General features: G+C 40.7%; 1 long non-coding RNA gene across 1 annotated transcript; it reads right to left on the reverse strand.

Annotated features, from left to right (window-relative positions):
• On the reverse strand, positions 1-4,108 carry LOC115157075 (uncharacterized). Its single transcript, XR_003868379.1, has 3 exons — positions 3,913-4,108; positions 2,257-2,395; positions 1-154 (listed from the first exon to the last, which is right to left on the reverse strand). It is a non-coding gene; the product is annotated as an uncharacterized LOC115157075 (long non-coding RNA).
• Positions 4,109-6,053: the final 1,945 nt, after the last annotated feature.

The raw sequence follows: 6,053 nt of genomic DNA on the forward strand, positions 1-6,053 counted from the left end.
TTGAGATTTCCAACTACGCTTTGTGCTGCACTGAGCTGAATGATCAAACAAAGAGGGGAACTCACTGTAGTGTCCTCTCCAGGTCCCTGGGCTCATACTGGTCTCCCTGGGCCAGTAACCTCACCAGGCCCTTCTCAAAGGGCTCAGTGGACCTCTGTATGGGGTTCAGGGAATCATGAGCGGTTATCATAGACATACATACAGTGGCAAGAAAAAAAGTGTGAGAACCCTTTGGAATTACCTGGATTTTTGCATAAATTGGTCATCAAATTTGATCTGATCTTCATCTAAGTCACAACAATAGACAAACATAGTGTGCTTAAACTAATAACACACAAATTATTGTATTTTTCTTGTCTATATTGAATACAGGGCGGCAGGTAGCCTAGTGGTTAGAGCGTTGGGCCAGTAACCGAAAGGTTGCTAGATCGAATCCCTGAGCTGACAAGGTAGAAATCTGTCGTTCAGCCCATGAACAAGGCAGTTAACCCACTGTTCCTAGGCCGTCATTGTAAATAAGAATTTGTTCTTAACTGACATGCCTAGTTAAATAAAGTTTAAATAAATAAAATAAAAAAAATTCTGTGTAGGTTGGAAAAAATATGTGAACCCCTAGGCTAATGACATCTCCAAAAGCTAATTGGAGTCAGAAGTCAGCTAACCTGGAGTCCAATGAGACAAGATTGGAGATGTTGGTTAGAGCTGCCCTGCCCTATAAAAAAAACTCACAAAATCTGAGTTTGCTATTCACAAAAAGCATTGCTGTGAACCATGCATTGAACAAAAGAGATCTCAGAAGACCAAAGATTAAGAATTGTTGACTTGCATAAAGCTGGAAAGGGTTACAAAAGTATCTCTAAAAGCCTTGATTTTCATCAGTTGATGGTAAGACAAATTGTCTATAAATGGAGAAAGTTCAGCACTGTTGCTACTTTCCCTAGGAGTGGCCGTCCTGCAAAGATGACTGCAAGAGCACAGTGAGGTTAAGAACGCTCAATGAGGTTAAGAAGAATCCTAGTGTCAGCTAAAGACTTACAGAAATCTCTGGAACATGCTAACATCTCTTGATGAGTCTACAATACGTTAAACACTAAACAAGAATGGTGTTCATGGGAGGACACCATGGAAGAAGCCACTGCTCTCCAAAAAAAACATTTCTGCATGTCTGAAGTTTGCAAAAGTGCACCTGGATGTTCCACAGCACTACTGGCAAGATATTCTGTGGACAGATGAAACTAAAGTTGTGTTGTTTGGAAGGAACACACAACACTGTGTGTGGAGAAAAAAAAAAGGCACAGCACACCAACATCAAAACCTCATCCCAACTGTAAAGTATGGTGGAGGGAGCATCATGTTTTGGGGCTGCTTTGCTGCCTCAAGGCCAGGCCAGCTTGCTATAATCGACGGAAAAATTAATTCCCAAGTTTATTAAGACATTTTGCAGGAGAATGTTAGGCTATCTGTCTGTGAATTGAAGCTCAACAGAAGTTGGGTGATGCAATAGGACAACGACCGAAAACACAGAGGTAAATCAACAACAGAATGGCTTCAACAGAAGAAAATACACCTTCTGGAGTTGCCCAGTCAGAGTCCTGACTTCAACCAGATTGAGATGCTGTGGCATGACCTCAAGAGAGCGGTTCACACCAGACATACCAAGAATATTGTGGAACAAACAGTTTTGTAAAGAGGAATGGTCCAAAATTCCTCCTGACCGTTGTGCAGGTCTGATCCACAACTACAGAAAATGTTTGTTTGAGGTTATTGCTGCGAAAGGAGGGTCAACCAGTTATAAATCCAAGGGTTCACATACTTTTTCCACCCTGCACTGTGAATGTTTACACAGTGTGTTCAATAAAGACATGAAAACGTATGATTATTTGTGTGTTATTAGTTTAAGCAGACTGTGTTTTTCTATTGTTGTGACCTAGATGAAGAGCAGATACAATTTTATGACCAATTTATGCAGAAATCCAGGTATTTCCAAAGGGTTCACATACTGTTTTTTACCACTGTATATTCATGATGTTTATATACAACATTTAGGGGTATACATAAAACTAGATGAAGAAATACATTTGAATACAGACTGTCACAGTATTAGCATTAGTCCTATTAGCATGCACACAGAGCATTCAGTGACTAGAAAACACATGAAAACATTTGGAAAGTTAACACTGCATCTGGGTTGACCTTTATAAGACAACATTTAGAGACCTCTCTGTACAAATGGAGGAGTGTGTGACTTCATTTCACCTTTCATTAAATCCAGTATATTCTAGACCTATAATCTATTGATGGGGATGTGTTTTTCCTCTTGTACTTTGGACAGGAAGTCACCCAGCTCATGGTGAGTCTTGGTCACTGTGGTCCATGTTGAGTCAGACCACTGGACCTAGAAGAGGGGAGGAGAGGGAGAAAACATCACATCATAAGTATGCTTTACTAAACACACATCTGATACATTGCTTTTGACAGCATGATGCAATAGAGTACCACAGTATGAGTCATAATACCCATAAAACCTAGCGGTCAAATATGGAAATGGATCCAATCATACATTTTTCCCATAGTGTATTTTAGAAACACTTAAAGTAAAGTCTGTGTTTCATGTAGGCTTACCCTGGTGTGACATTTTCATAAGCGTGTAAATCTCTCTAGGACAAGGTCACTTTTATCAATATATTCGGCTCTATTTACTCTCAGATTTGAAAATACTAATTAGCATCAAAGTAGACCATGCAAAACTACAAATCCCTGCAAGCTCCTGCACGTAATCTCTAGCTGACACCTTTGCTAACAGGTATTGTGTCAATTTAAAAACAGCTCTTTCACAGACTGGCAGTCTCTACTCTACCCTGTACATCACAGAGTAACAATATTTTTGGTTATGGAAAAGATATTTCCCAGCGGTATAGATGGTACAATGATTCTCTACACTATACTTGCTTGTTTGATCACATAAACGGAAATCAGGCGAACTATGGCTGAGCGATTTCTGCATAGTGCATCTTCCAAACTTTTTTTGTTTTTGCCCTATGGCAAAATGTGTATAATTGCAAGAAATTTGCTTTAAAAAAAGCTAAATGTCTCTGCAGCCAACACAAGGGCCTCTAAAATGTTTTGGTGCTCCCGGACCCCCGTAGCTAAATTCTAGGGAAACAGTTCAAATGGCTGAGTGGAGTCCCAAACAGCACCCTATTCCATCTTCATCATGATCCCTGATCTGACAAAGGTGAATGCAAAGGCACTCACAACTTGAAGTGGGATATGAAAAATCTGTTGCTCTTTGTGAAATTCAAATTTAACAAGCCAGAACAGTAAGGCCGGACAAAGTTGAATTACTGTTTAATGGATGCCCTGCCTCACTTTTCTCTACACACCGAAAAAAATAAAAAAATAATATATATATATATATATATCAGATGTGTTATTTTTTGGCCAATATATGCGTCTCTTTGTTTATAATGCACTGTCTGCTCTCCCTTGAGGCTTTCCCAATTTGATGCCCAAGAGACCAAACAGCCTCAGATCATGTTCGAGCCTGGGATTGGACAGTGAAACACATGCTCGCACCTGCAGGCGACGTGCAGAAGTTTCATTTCTCTCTCATGCAGTCATGGCTGAAGCCAGCGCAAATTCCTACTATTTGTGTGTCCAGGTTAAACATCCCTCATTATAAACAAACAGTCAGTTAAATTCATGGTTATTGCATCATTTTCAGGTCTATTAGAAGCGATTAATAGACAAAACAACAATGCCATTTAACCAATTGACTGGCCAGAGATCAGGACAATCAGCAGCAAAGACGCAGTGCAAGCTGATAGTATTTTGGACAACCAAATTGAACTCAAAATGATTGATGAAATCAAAGTGTGTCAGCTGTATGGTGATTTACGATTCATAACTTACATTTTACCGGTACTACCAGTAGTAGTAGGCCAACCGATAACACCACGACGGAATGCGTTTGAAGTGATGATGTGCCGCCGAAAACAGCTAGCATGTCCGGCAAAGTACATCCCCAGTGGCACGCACTGTGAGAGGTAGCCTAGGCTTAGTAAACAGACAAAGCCTAGGCTACCTCTCACAGCATTGTTTTACACCAAACTCTGTAGAGCTCAGCACAGGCATGCCCTAGTTGTACAGGCTACTCTCACAACACAACACAACGAAGATTAGCCTGTACAACTAGGGCAGGCCTAGAGTAGACAGAGTGACGTGCATCCTGTGCTGAAGATCATGTTCTCGTCTCTTTAACATACTAATACACCATGCCCAGCGGAGCAGATGGCACTGCCCAGCAAGCCACCCCTCTCTCTAGTGTGTGTTTGTGTTTGTGTTTCTAGCACTGGCTGGCAACAACATTTTATCACTGTCCCCTCCCCTTCCACATTTCAGCCAAGAATGTGCCAGTTGATTTCTAACACAGGCTGTACAGTGCCTCTTAACTGCTATATTAGTGCATCCTTTTCAAGTAGGCTATATGACAGTAGGGTTCAATAACATATTAAACCCTTCTACTTCTCTACCACCCATAAAAACTGGAACGAGAGGTTCTATCTACGCCCTGTTGGGCATAATCCTCTCGACTGAGAAATGTCTTTCCCATAGACGAAGGGAAATCCCCTATAAAAATCCCTCACTTCATTCAGCCCATCCACAAAGATAGGCCATCATCATCTAGCCTCGACATTCATATCAGTGACACACCTCCACACAGTCACACTAGTGCACACTCAGTACCACTGTCTCTGTAGAGCAGACTAAGCAGAAAAATACAATTCATTATTATTTTGCATCACGACACAAAATGCATCATACAGGGATGATTTCTGTATTTTGAAAGTTATACATCTTAAACTTGATTGATGACATGCAAAAATGTTTGGGACTATGTCAACAATGGACTAATGAAACAAATACCAAAATATAGTTTTTTTGTGGGCTTTTCCTTTAACTGGTGTTATTCAGAAGTCTCCTCAATATAGCCTATCTTGTTATCCACATAACGCAGATCTGATCTGAACCGTTTAGTTTGTTCTAGCTACTAAACAAGCTACATGACTAGTCCACAGATAAGGACAACCTTGGTCAGATATTAGTCTATTTTATTACTACTACGGCTATCTGAGCGAAAGCAGTCAAGATGACCCCTCATGATCTCAGTGTTGTAAAATCTTGGAGCTAACCTCAAGTCCTTCAACCCTCTAGTCTAAATTGAAGACTTTACGTTTTTACAGGCTGATATGATGCCGCCGCAGGCTTTTTAAAAAAGTCACGGCAGATGTTTTAGAGTGGCAAACGATCTAGGACATATTTCCACCAGATTGTGTTCTCATGCAACGGAGGACAGCATGCGAATAGGAGGGTGCAATCCTTCCTGCTGTCCTATTTAACCTGGCTCTCTGTCTTGCTCTCATCCTCCCCCTCACGGATTCCTCAGCACAGTCCTGCCTGACATAATGATGCCTGGCCATACAGTCCTGACTGTTGATTTTTATTTGACCTTTATTAAACTAGGCAAGTCAGAACAAATTCTTATTTACAATGACGGCCTATCCCGGCCAAACCCTAATCCGGACGACGCTGGGCCAATTGATTAAGGGCAAGGCAAAGTCTTAGATCTCTGCCTGTCCAGATGTTGTAAGAGAACGTTGCATGATTTACAGAGAAAAAAAAATACAAAAAAAATATACAATATTGCATGAACAATCTGAAGCTCAGGACAAACGTTTTGTCAGTGCCATCATTTGAATGGGAGGGAGCACGAAGTAATCTGGTGGCCCACCATATATACGCCTAATAAAAAATAAATCATACCTAGATCCTTCAGCGGGTATGCCTCAAAATGTATAAGAATAAAATACACAGGAAAATAACATACCAAGGCACAGAGTCCAAACACAAACCTACAGTAAATACCTCAATACTGTATTCACTGTTTACTCGGTTCCAAGATATCCTCTTTAGCACAATCTTGTCAATGTGAACTTCTGCAAGAAGAGAGAAGACCAGGGTTATTTTCTTGAGCAATTAATTGCTGTTCATCC

Source organism: Salmo trutta, chromosome 21 (genome assembly GCF_901001165.1).
Source record: "Salmo trutta chromosome 21, fSalTru1.1, whole genome shotgun sequence".
NCBI classification, from domain to species: domain Eukaryota; kingdom Metazoa; phylum Chordata; class Actinopteri; order Salmoniformes; family Salmonidae; genus Salmo; species Salmo trutta.